Genomic DNA, 14,013 nt, shown 5'->3' on the forward strand with positions numbered 1-14,013 from the left:
GTCATCATGTTCCTGTGACAGTTATCATGTTCCTGAGAGTGTCATCATGTTCCTGAGTGTCATCATGTTCCTGAGAGTGTCATCATGTTCATGAGAGTGTCATCATGTTCCTGTGACAGTTATCATGTTCCTGAGAGTGTCATCATGTTCCTGAGAGTGTCATCATGTTCCTGAGAGTGTCATCATGTTCCTGTGACAGTTATCATGTTCCTGAGAGTGTCATCATGTTCCTGAGAGTGTCATCATGTTCATGTGACAGTTATCATGTTCCTGAGAGTGTCATCGTGTTCCTGTGACAGTTATCATGTTCCTGAGAGTGTCATCATGTTCCTGAGAGTGTCATCATGTTCCTGAGAGTGTCATCATGTTCCTGTGACAGTTATCATGTTCCTGAGAGTGTCATCATGTTCCTGAGAGTGTCATCATGTTCCTGAGAGTGTCATTTCTTATAGAGGTCATATTAATAGGCCAAACCGTTCGGAGGCTACAGATGTTTTTGTGAGAAGACGTCTCCTGGTCTGACAAGCAGTGCTGCCACTTTCCACAGCAGATGCGGACGGCCGACAGAGGCAAAACATTTTTTTATATCTCTAGCTTAAACTGACAGATTTTAATGGGGATTTTTGCATTATGTTCATTAGATTGATTCACGGGTGCGTCATTATATTTTATGAACATGCATACCGTGTCAATACTGAGGTCCCTCTTTTACAGATATAAAAAATAAGAAAGTTAGAGATATGAAAGACAGATTACATTGCAGTTTCAACACACACACACACACACACACACACACACACGCGCGCACGCACAGAAGACGAAAACACCCTGATTGGCGCATAGCTGGGAGAACGAACCCCAACTGCCTTAAAAGCCTCAAGAGGGACATTTCTCTCTCCCTCTGCCTCGCTCTATCTCTATCCTTTTCTCTCTCTCCCGTTCTCTCTCCCTCTCTCTCCTGTTCAGAGAGGCAGGCAGGCAGAGAGGCAGCTAATTGTATTTCCTGCCTGTTCTTCCATGGGCTTCAATCCCAATTAGATATGCCTGGTCTGATCTGCTGCCAAGCCTCAGCTTGACTAACTGGGTTCAGCTCTCACACACACAGACAGACTCCATCACACAGGCCATCTCGGAGAGTGGTCACACATGGGATTCTCCCACCACCGTGTGAGACAGCCAGGGAAGAAACAGCAGCCAGAGCCCTGAGGGAATGAAACACTGTGACTGAAGAGCTTTCTAATTCAATGAGGACCACTGTGGGTGTGTGTGTGTCCATGTGTGTGGAGTGGAGAGGCATGCCATGGCTAACACCATCACCATCCCCTCCTTAGGCTCTGCATTGTCCATCTCCATCCCACTCCATATCAATAGTAAGATAACGACATACAGCTAACGCACTCGCACACACACAGCAGCTGTGTATTCTGTCCCGTTAAAACTCAGTTTGTGTTTGACTACAGTACCCAGCTGTTAGTGTTACTAAAAAACAAGATGAGAGAGAGAGAGCGAGAGAGAGAGAGGAGCAGGTCTAATTCCCTTGGCCTGGGGATCGATGGCAAACACAGCTGTGTTTATTTTAAACACAAATCCTGAATCAGGTCTGTACTTGTAGACTTGATTATGTATTGAACCAATTTAAAGGGGCAGAGCCAGGCTATAATGTAACAGCTCATCAGTAAATGCCACAGTAATCAGTGCCAGTGGTTGTGTGTGTGAGGAGCGGTGTGGGGTCAGTAGAGGCAGAGCTGTGTTTGTGTGTACAACATGAACAGCAGTGTAATCCTGTTAACTCCATGGTGGGTTTTATATTATACCATAAATACAGCATGGTACAGTCACTATGCTCATTCAATAAAGAGAGGTGTGAATGTAAAAAAAATGACACAACAATCTCCCTTTCTACTCCCTCAGTCTCTCTTCCCATCTCTCTCTATCTCTCTCTCTCTGCTCAGTGGTGATTGTTTTAAGGGTTGAAGCTGTTGTTTACAGACTTCAATTCTGTTCTCTGAACTTATATGTTTCCCCCAAAAAAAACAATGCCCCCTGGGAAATATGACTGTTGCTGTTATGGTGTTAAATGAATCCCTGTTTCTTCTCTCCTGTTTCTTCTCTCTTCGTTCCCTCTCTCCTCCTTTCTCTCTCTCTTCCAATCTGTGAGTAAATATTTAGTTGTCTGAATCACGTTAATGTAACATCACTCACAGACCTTCAGTAGAGGATGTTTGATGGCTCACTGAAAGGACCTTCTCTGCTTTCATAATTCACCCATCTATTTAGACATATCGCAATAATAATAATAAAACCTGAAATTACTCTGTCATCAAACATTGCATTTTGTCTTTAATAAATATAATTTAAGCTGTTCACAGCCATATTGCAGCCTGCAACACTTCAATTATTAGAAGGACATTTTAATTTCCTTTTTCAATTAAGACTAGCTCAACCACTAGACCCTACACTCTCCCTCTACTGTATTTCTCAGAGGAAAATGTGTTTTTCTATTCAACAGCTTGTATATATCTATGACTATAATATAGACTTCAAGCTCACACCTTTGCATCAGTCCTTCGTTATCAGCTGCACTGGCTTCATGCTAATTGTCTTCATTAGATGCCACACCTAACATAATAGAAGCTATAGAGGACTCATTTTATCTTGCAAAATCAAACAGACACACATAGCTAGAGTGGGGCTAACTACAGATATGGGATAAGATGTTACTTACATAAGGCTCTTAGCAGAGGTTCCATTACGCAAATGAGAATTTGTATAATTAATGCTGAGTTATATTCACTACATTTAGCCATCATACAGCACTATGAGTGTCACCAATCTAACCACAGTAATGTTCTCCCAAGGATCCCCCCCACCACCCTCTCTCCGCTCTCCATGGTGCTGAACCGGTTGCCCAGGTGACGTATGATCAAGCGCATCCGCCAGGCAGCGAGCTGTTGTGTTTGACTCACCATCACCGCAGCAGAGCAAAGCATCGCTGACTGCCAGTATTCACTTTAACATCCACTTTCTCTCAAGGACGCCATTCTCAAGTAGCCTAGCTATTCACTCATTGATAAACAAATACTATATGCGAACTGGAAATAGAGGCTGATTTAAACCCAGAAAGACACGACATTTAGCAAACAATTTTATATCTTCCTGTATTTGAAAACTGAAGTAGCCTATTCAGAATAGGGGTTTTGACCTAAACAGAGGCAACTAACTTATTTGTAAAACAATGCCGTTTGAAATGGGTCAACGTTGAATAGTAGGCCATTAGGAATTGATGCTTGTGTTTCCATCAACTTGCGTGCCCTTTATCAAGTCTGTATTTTATATAGGCTAACTGAATAGAATAATATTCACGTCTCTAAATCAATAACAAAATATATATACGTTTTCAATCAACAAATACATAGCCTGGAATAAATGGAAACATTCAACATGTCTGATATGGCAGCATTCTATTAGGGTGCTCGAGGCATTATCTCTCTCTATCAGTTTATCTCAATACATAATTACACCACATCTAGCATGTCCAGCTATTAATATCTCAATAGGTTATTAATGGTAGTAGCCATGCAGTGATGGGGATAAGAGGTGACACCGCTGCCTTTAATTGAAGAGGGATTACCAGCAGCGAAACCTCTCGTTGGATAGGCTGCATACCAAATCAAATCAAATCAAATGTATTTATAAAGCCCTTTTACATCAGCTGGTGTCACAAAGTGCTATACAGAAACCCAGCATAAAATCACAAACAGCAAGCAATGCATATGTAGCACAATCACACAATGTCAGAAACAGAAATCGCCGCGCATAAAACAAGGGAATTTCACGAGGAAACCAGCCTGTTTCTTACCGTTTTAAGTTTTCAGGGATTCTGGAGAAGAATGACGGATGCGACGCCACTGTCAACCCTCTTCTCTCTCTCTCCTCCCGCGAGCTCTCTGGCGCATCTCACGGAGGAGTGGTGGGGACACCCTACGAGCCCCTGTTTCCTCCTGTCCACCGAATAAAAACACCGAGTTGGGCGCGCGCCATCTACGGTTCGCTGTGCAAGACTCGACAGGCGGGTTGACTGCCTCTGAAACTAGCAAGGACGTTTTCAGTTGCGGAAAATGGGTTCATAGCCAGAAAACAGAAAAGGGGAAGGAAAGCTGCGGTCGCTTGGCTTAACAAAGTCAGTCGGATAGATGAGGCATAACGTATGTATAACAGATAGCTGCAGATAATCGATCTTCTCCCTGAGGCTTCCCATCAGATGCTTTACAGTGCGCTCTGTGTTTATCATCATTAGATAATAGTCCTACCGACGCGTATCTGGCCACTGGAGACTTAGATCTCTCTATACAATGACATATTTACATCATTATTTGCATTGGTTTAAACATGTTATTTTAAATAATTTAGTATACGCACTTATCCAGAGCGATTTACAGGAGCAATTACAGTTGAAGTCTGAAGTTTATATACACTTTGGTTGGAGTCATTATAACTCGTTTTTCGACCACTCCACAAATTTCTTGTTAACAAACTATAGTTTTGGCAAGTCTACTTTGTCCATGACACAAGTAATTTTTCCAACAATTGTTTACAGACAGATTATTTCACTTATAATCCACTGTATCACAATTCCAATGGGTCAGAAGTTTACATACACTAAGTTGACTGTGCCTTTAAACAGCTTGGAAAATTCCAGAAAATGATGTAATGGCTTTAGAAGCTTCTGATAGGCTAGTTGACATCATATGAGTCAATTGGAGGTGTACCTGTGGATGTATTTCAAGACCTACCTTCAAACTCAGTGCCTCTTTAGGAAAATCAAAAGAAATCAGCCAAGACCTCAGAAAAAAATTGTAGACCTCCACAAGTCTGGTTCATCCTTGGGAGCAATTTCCAAATGCCTGAAGGTACCACGTTCATCTGTACAAACAATAGTACGCAAATATAAACACCATGGGACCACGCAGCTGTCATACCGCTCAGGAAGGAGACGCGTTCTGTCTCCTAGAGATGAACGTACTGTTGCGAAAAGTGGAAATCAATCTCAGAACAACAGCAAAGGACCTTGTGAAGATGCTGGAGGAAACAGGTACAACAGTATCTATATCCACAGTAAAATGAGTCCTATATAAAAAAGCAAGACTACAGTTTGCAACTGCACATGGGGACAAAGATCGTACTTTTTAGAGAAATGTCCTCTGGTCTGATGAAACAAAAATAGAACTGTTTGTCCATAATGACCATCGTTATGTTTGGAGGAAAAAGAGGGACGCTTGCAAGCCTAAGTGCATCGACCCAACCGTGAAGCACAGGGTTGGAAGCATCATGTTGTGGGGGTGCTTTGCTGCAGGAGGGACTGGTGCACTTCACAACATAGATGGTATCATGAGGATGGAAGATTATGTGGATATATTGAAGCAACATCTCAAGACATCAGTTGAAGCTTGGTCGCAAATGGGTCTTCCAAATGGACAATGACCCCAAGCATACTTCCGAAGTTGTGGCAAAATGGCTTAAGGACAACAAAGTAAAGGTATTGGAGTGGCCATCACAAAGCCCTGACCTCAAACCCATAGAAAATTTGTTGGCAGAACTGAAAAAGCGTGTGCGAGCATGGATGCCTTCAAACCTGATTCAGTTACACCATCTCTGTCAGGAGGAATGGGCTAAAATTCACCCAACTTATTGTGGGAAGCTTGTGGAAGGCTACCCGAAACATTTGACTCAAGTTAAACAATGTAAAGGCAATGCTACCAAATACTAATTGAGTGTATATAAACTTCTGACCCACTGGGAATGTGATGAAAGAAATAAAAGCTGAAATAAACCATTCTCTCTACTATTATTCTGACATTTCGCATTCTTAAAATGAAGTGGTGATCCTAACTGACCCAAAACAGGGAATTTTTACTAGAATTTAATGTCAGGAATTGTGAAAAACTGAGTTTGAATGTATTTGGCTAAGGTGTATGTAAACTTCCGACTTCAACTGTATGTTAAGTGCCTTGCTCAGGGGCACTTGCTCAGGGGCACATTGACAGATTGGGGGGGGGGGGTAAGTTCAGTCAGAAGGAAGAAGATTGGGGATGACAATGTCTAGTCTTCCATTTGACCTCAAACAATTTAAGTCCATTTGTATTTCTGTTTAGAAAAGTTCACTTACATTGCTTCTGTAAATGAAATGACTCAATACCTGAAAAGGCAAAGGCATATCACATCAGTTCTGCAATATAATAACCAACAACTCTAACATTAAAATCTAATGGAAAATACATGAAACATGATCTAATACCTATGAATGAGGAAAACAGTAAATAGATTCCTCCATACCTCCAGTAGCCTTGACATTACAGATAACTGTCCCTCAGGCATGATCCCTAGAGGACATTTGCACACACACACACACAAACCACAGGGTACTGTAGCTATAGAATCTGTGTCTGCAGGATATTTATTACAAGGTAAAATGGCACAGCAGGTAATGTAATTAGTTTAATGTGGATGAAATCTTCATTCAAACATTCTATTGACTCTGCTTGGGATGTTTTATATCATGACAGATAATAGATTCTATTGAATTAATTACAGCTACCTGCTAAATGTGAAAATATTATCTGATGACTTGCCCCACCTGGTGGTAGCTTTGAGAGCAGCTTTCACATGTCCAGTAAAATGTGCTATTTAGTCAGTAGAAAAACACTCCAAAAAAAGGCAGACAATGAATAATACTATGACTAACCAAATAAAAACTAATCCTCTGCCATCGGTCATCTTTATTTGCAGCAGTGGTGTGAACCTAATAAAAGGTTGTATGTGTATAGTAGGTTCTACAAACCCCAACCATAGAGCAGAACAGTGTTGTTGATATTGTTTCAAACTGCTCTTTGTTGTGCTTTTCTGTTCATCAATGTGTTTGTCTGTTTGTCCATTTGTGGCTAACAAAATGACACTCCCTTCTTTCCTTTAATCAGTGCACTAAGAATGGTGTCTTAAATCACTAGCCGTAAATCAATTGTAACATTAGACACATCCACCAAGGGTGGGGAGAGAGAGAGAGAGAGAGAGAGAACGAACTCCATTAGATACATATTTTCTGATGAACCACTTCTCCCAAGAGGATGATCCCCTAGGTCAGCTTGCTCTGCAGCTCACTAAGAACATTGAAACTACAGACCAATCAAAAAAAAGTTTCATTTATAAAAACTAAATCATACCAATTGACCTCAAATTGAAAAACAACTACAATGAAAATTGAAAAATTCTAATTAAATTACAAACTAACCTTGATTATCTCTCCTTAAATTGAAAATGTACATTGGCAGAATATTTTAGCCTCGATGATGTAAAAGGAAGAAAAACCCTCTCAGAATACAGTCTGGAAATGAAAAGAGGAAGACATGGTAAATCTTGGCTGCCAAGACATCAGAGAATATGTAGGTATAGATCCTTTTCCAGTACACGACAGACACACTGACGCCACATACAGGTGCGCGCGATTCTTGGCAGCAGTAAGAAAGCCATCACCATTTGCGCTTATTCAACTTAGCTTTGATTCACATTTGTATTACTTCTAAACAAAATAACTTTTGGGGTTTCTTAACGCTTACAATGATGTTTTGATTATTGCTTGAACAGTCACTGAGGTTATATTTGGTTGTGATCTTAGCAAAATAACTATTTTGGATGCAGCAGTTGTTAGCTAGAATGCTAACGCTCATTGATATAGCTTGAAGTTGTTAGCTAGAATACTAACGCTCATTGATATAGCTTGAAGTTGTTAGCTAGAATGCTAACGCTCATTGATATAGCTTGAAGTTGTTAGCTAGAATGCTAACGCTCATTGATATAGCTTGAAGTTGTTAGCTAGAATACTAACGCTCATTGATATAGCTTGAAGCAAAATATAGCTGAAGAGCCATTTTACTGGTTGAAGTTCAAGTGTTCAAGTTCAAGTGACACAAATATTATGTTAAGCAGGAGATTCATACGTTTCAAAATCTAATTATAATCCACTCATAACCAACATGTAAATAGATGGGGTTTGCTGCTGGTGTGCTATAAGAACTGCCCTTGTTCTGCCACCAACTTGTGTGCATCGCCCTCGTGCAACAATGTTTGCAAACACAGAAAAGGGATTTACACCTGTAACGTTCGTTGTCCTCGTCTGAGGAGTATGAAGGATCGGAGGACCAATGCGCAGCGTGGTACCTGTTCATGATGAATTTATTAAACACAGAACACTAAAACAAAAATAACAAAGAGAATGCCACGAAATGAACCAGTCCAGTCTGGTGACATACACAAAGATAGAAAACAATCACCCACGAAACACAGGTGGGAAAAGGCTACCTAAGTATGATTCTCAATCAGAGACAACTAACTCACCTGCCTCTGATTCAGAACCATACCAGGCCAAGCGCAAAACACAACATAGAAAAACGCACATAGACAACCCACCCCAACTCACGCCCTGACCAAAACAAAGACATAACAAAAGAACTAAGGTCAGAACGTGACAACACCAAATAGAAACTGAGATGCACTTCCTGTGTTCCAACCCACAGTATGATAACATAATGGAAACATACAACCCATACTTTCTAAAAATATATACCAAATTTAAACAGATCCCTGATGTACATAAACCCCCCCCCATCCTGCTCAGAGAGGAGCAGCAGCTAAATGTGTCACCTTGTGCCACAACCAGAGAGACATGAGATAGACTTTGCAGCTGTTAGTGTTTTTGTTTTGTTTCATTGTGTTATGTGTCTGTTCTCTTTTGTTGTTTGCGTATTGATTTTTTAAAATTCATTTAATTTCTGTACATACTTACACACAACATGTATGCACTCTAAATACACATCAAATAACATGTAATACACTCATACACTTGTGCACACACTCCTATATGCACGCACACTCATACAAATCCATGTGCACGAGTCTTGCATGTACACACACACACACACACACACACACACACACACACACCCTCTACTGGACACTGTGGTGAAGAAGGCATGACAGCGACTCTTCAACTTCAGGATGCTGAAGAAATTCGGCCTGTCCCACGAGAGCCCTCACAATGTTCTACAGGAGCACCATCGAGTGCATACAGTTGGGTTGCATCACAGCCTGATACGGCAACTCCACCGCCGCGGACTGAAAGGCGCTACAGAAGGTGGTACGCTCAGCCGAACGCACCATTGGGTACACTGCCCTCCAGGACACCTACAGCACTAGGTGTCACAGAAAGGCTAAGATCATCAGGAAACTCGGCCGCCTGTGCCATGGCCTGTTCTCCCTGTTTCCATCAGTCAGATGTGGGCAGTATAGGATCATCATGGCAAAAGACTGTAAAACTGGCCAATAGCTTCTACCCCCAGACCATCAGTCTGCTGAACAGCCACCACCATTCAGCTACCTCCTCCCCCTGCCTTCCCCCGGCCTCCCCGAACTTCCTGCCCCCACCCCAATGGACATTATCATGCTGAATAGCCACCACTAGTCAACTACCTAATCCCCCTGTCCCGCCACCTGCTTCCCCGGTCTTCCTACCCCATCCCCCCATGCTACTCCAGCTATGGACATTTAAACATGCCCCCACTCCAATGGACATTTATCCTTGCCACAGTTGTTAATATATTTATATTGTTATTTATATTTTTATTTGTATCTATTTTTATTATATTTGATTTGTTTTATTTGTCCTGCAGTGTCCTGCATCACTGTACTTTGTAATTGCATCTGCAACCCTGTACATGTGACTATTAAACTCTCTAATCTAATCTGACACCTTCATGCACACCGTCATTCCATTGAGGATCTCATTGTATCTTATTGTACCTATTCATTGTCTGTTACACAGGAGACTGGGGGAGGGTCTGGAAGAGAGAAAGGAGAGAGATGCTCTCAGGAGGGTCTGGAAGAGAGAAAGGAGAGAGATGCTCTCAGGAGATTTCTCACACTCGCACAGGCACGCACACACACACACACATAAATGCAAGCACACACAATCTCTACACAACATTATGCTGTCAGCTGGCTCACACATGCACAAACAGTACAACAACACCTGACCCTGGGGTCTTCATAATAACTGTGGCTCAGAGATATGCATCAGCCCAGTCCTGGACCTGCGGCCCACTTTATGGAAGTGAACCACTCTATTTCGTCCCTCCGCTATTTCGGCACCGAACACATCACCCTGTCTAGGAGAGGGGGTGACCTTGACAATGTATTGTTAAAACGAGAGGCTGCCTGGATCTTTAATTTACAGACCCTTTCTCCCTTCAGTCTCAACGTAGACTTTGATCTGAAGCCATTCTTGTGATTATTGTGATTTTGCTATCCATTGTAAATATTTATAGGCCTATGTAGCCAAATTGAATCTGTGATCGTATGTTATTCATTCATGCGTTTTATATGTTCTATTTATCTATAAATCAACCAATGGAATCAAGCCAAATCTATCCATGATTACAGACACCTGTGTTTCCTTTGACACTGTATAAACTAGTGACACGCAGTGTTTGTCATTATACCATGATGAAGACAGATTGTCTGTCAAAATGTTGGTTATTAAATGATTGAATCTGAGCTCCTAGAGTGTGAGGCTCTCCTTTTATTTTTCAACTGGACCTGTGGACCAACACACACTCTCATACCATAGCCAAGTCATCTATGACCATAGGGATGGTGCAGTGAGGTGAGACAGAGAGCTGGTTTCAAGTGCAGGTGTTTATTGTAAAGGACCACAGGAGGAGGCAGGTAGCTGGGTCCAGGGGCAGGCAGAAGGTCATACACAGGGGGTCCAAAAAGGCAACAGTACAGGCAGGGAAAAGGCTATTAACGTAGTCTGGGAGATCACGCAATAGGTAGATAACAGGAAATCCGATAGGCTAAGGTACAGGCAGGGAATACGCAAAAGACGTCGTTAGTGAGGCAGGCAAAAACTATTATACACGGGAGGAGTAAATCACAGGAAACCCAGAGCTCAGAAAGACATGTCACAAAACAAACAATACCTCACAGTGATGGGGTGCAAAGAACTGTTTGGCCCTGTCCCACGGTGTCCTCGGATGGGGCCACAGTGTCTCCTGACCCCTCCTGTCTCAGCCTCCAGTATTTATGCTGCAGTAGTTTATGTGTCGGGGGGCTAGGGTCAGTTTGTTATATCTGGAGTACTTCTCCTGTCCTATTCGGTGTCCTGTGTGAATTTAAGTGTGCTTTCTCTAATTCTCTCTTTCTTTCTCTCTCTCGGAGGACTTGAGCCCTAGGACCATGCCCCAAGTCCACCTGGCCGTGCTGCTGCTCCAGTTTCAACTGTTCTGCCTTATTATTATTCGACCATGCTGGTCATTTATGAACATTTGAACATCTTGGCCATGTTCTGTTATAATCTCCACCCGGCACAGCCAGAAGAGGACTGGCCACCCCACATAGCCTGGTTCCTCTCTAGGTTTCTTCCTAGGTTTTGGCCTTTCTAGGGAGTTTTTCCTAGCCACCGTGCTTCTACACCTGCATTGCTTGCTGTTTGGGGTTTTAGGCTGGGTTTCTGTACAGCACTTTGAGATATCAGCTGATGTACGAAGGGCTATATAAATACATTTGATTTGATTTGATTTGATTGAACTAAATAGTGTGTGATAATGACATACAGGTGTGTGAACAAGTGATTAGAATTCAGGTGATTGGGATCTGGAGAGTGAGCTGTGTTCAGGGGATCTAGGTGTTTGAGGGTGTGAGTTGGAAGCAGACATTAGAAGGAGCCACACATTTTCATTTAACTAAATATGCTGCCACAATTAGAAATGGGAGGGAAAAAACGAAGATACAGAAGAATTGGCTAAAATACAAATACATGAGCTAAGATATAAGCTAGCTGTAATTACATAAGCTAGAGTGCCTATAGAAAGTCTACACCCTCTTCAACTTTTTTCACAAATTGTTGCGTTATAAAGTGGGATTGAAATAGATTGAATTGTAATTTTTTGTCAATAATCTAGACAAAACACTCCATCATGTCGAAATGGAAAGAAAATTCTACAAATGTTTACAAATTAATAAAACATTTATAACTATAAATATAGTTGTTGCATAAGTATTCACCCCATTTGTTTAGGCAAGCCTAAATGAGTGCAGAAGTAAAATGTCCCTTAACAAATCACATAATGTATATTTGTATTTATTAAGGATCCCAATTAGATGAGGCCAAGGCATCAGCTTGTCTTCTGGGGGTCCAGCAACATTAAGGCAGTTATATACAATTAAAAATATTACATGACATTACATTTAATAACACTTTTCCAACACATTAAGTGTATTTCCTTAGGCCACTACTCTACTACCACATATCTACAATACAAAAGCCATGTGTACGTATGTGTAGAATGCGTGTCTTATCATGTGTATCTGTACCTGTGTGTGTCTCTTAACAGTCCCTGCTGTTCCATTCCCTGCTGTTTTTTAAATCTGATTCTACATCTTGCATCTACTGCAGTTACATGATATGGAATAGAGTTCCATGTAGTCATGGCTCTATGTAGTACTGTGCACCTCAAATAGTCTGTTCTTGACTTGGGGATTGTGCAGAGACCCCAAGTGGCATGTCTTGTGGGGTATAGTTTAAAACAGACAGCTCAGTGCATTCAGCATGTCAAAACGTCTTACAAAAACAAGTAGTGATGAAGTCAATCTCTCCACCACTTTGAGCAATGAGAGATTTACATGAATAGTATTAATGTTAGCTCTCCATGTACATTTAAGGGCCAGCCATGCTGCCCTGTTATAAGCCAATTGTAATTTTCCGATGTCCCTCTTTGTGGCACTTGACCACACGACTGAACAGTAGTCCAGGTCTGACAAAACTAGGGCCTGTAGGACCTGCCTTGTTGATAGTGTTGTTAAGAAGGCAGAGCAGTGCTTTATTATGGACAGACTTCTCCCCATCTTAGCTACTGTTGTATCAACATGTTTTGACCATGACAGTTTACAATCCAGAGTTATTCCAAGCAGTTCAGTCACCTCAACTTGCTCAATTTCCACATTATTTATTAAAAGTTTTAGTTGAGTTTTAGGGTTTAGTGGATGATTTGTCCGAAATACAATGCTTTTAGTTTTTTAAATATTTAGGACTAACTTATTCCTTGCCACACATTCTGAAATCAACTGCAGCTCTTTGTTAAGTGTCACAGTGATTTCACTCGCTGTAGTAGCTGACGTGTATAGTGTTGAATCAGCCACATACATAGACACAGTGTCTTTAGTCAACGCCAGTGGCATGTCATTAGTAAATATTTAAAAAATGTAAGGGGCCTAGACAACTGCCTGGGGAATTCCTGATTCTACCTGGATTATGTTGGAGAGGCTTCCATTAAATAACACCCTCTGTTCTGATAGACGGGTAACTCTTTATCCACAATATAGCAGTGGGTGTAAGCCCTAATACATACGTTTTTCCATCAGCAGGCTATGCTCGATAATGTCAAAAGCTGAACTGAAGTCAACTGCCATGCTTGTTAAATGTCCTTCCCTATAAGTGTGCTGAACGTCTGTTGTCAATTTGTTTACAGTAAAATAGCATTGTAGCTGGTCAAACACCATTTTTCCCAAAGATTTACTAAGGGTTGGTAACAGGCTGATTGGTTGGCTACTTTTTCTTCCTTCCAGGCCTTAGGGCACACACTTTCTTATTTTCCATTGAAGATATGGCAAATAAGAGGGGCAATATCATCCCCTATTATACTCAGTAATTTCCCATCAAAGTAGTCAGACCCCAGTGGCTTGTCATTGTTGAAAGACAACAATATTTTTTCCACCTCTTCCACACTCACTTCACGGAATTCAAAATTACAATGCTTGTCTTTCATAATTTGATCAGTTATACTTGGATGTGTGGTGTCAGCGTTTGTTACTGGTATTTCATGCCTAAATTTGCTAATCTTGCCAATGAAAAAATCCTTAAAGTAATTGCCAATATCAGTGGGTGTTCATAATGAATGAGCCATC

At 41.4% G+C, this 14,013-nt stretch overlaps 1 protein-coding gene across 5 annotated transcripts in view; it reads right to left on the bottom strand.

Annotated features, from left to right (window-relative positions):
• Window positions 1-4,302, bottom strand: part of enox1 (ecto-NOX disulfide-thiol exchanger 1) — a 116,408-nt gene extending 112,106 nt beyond the window's left edge. For 3 of the 5 annotated variants that reach the window (XR_016494973.1, XM_036974888.2, XM_036974890.2), the window contains exon 1: window positions 3,860-4,302. The gene's annotated coding sequence lies outside the window, so the exon portion shown is untranslated. The remainder of the gene's footprint in view (window positions 1-3,859) is intronic. The other 2 variants (XM_036974889.2, XM_090230718.1) reach the window with 2 other exon arrangements.
• Window positions 4,303-14,013: the final 9,711 nt, after the last annotated feature.

The sequence above is a fragment of the Oncorhynchus mykiss genome, chromosome 3 (genome assembly GCF_057628025.1).
Source record: "Oncorhynchus mykiss isolate SJ-2025 chromosome 3, ASM5762802v1, whole genome shotgun sequence".
NCBI lineage: Eukaryota > Metazoa > Chordata > Actinopteri > Salmoniformes > Salmonidae > Oncorhynchus > Oncorhynchus mykiss.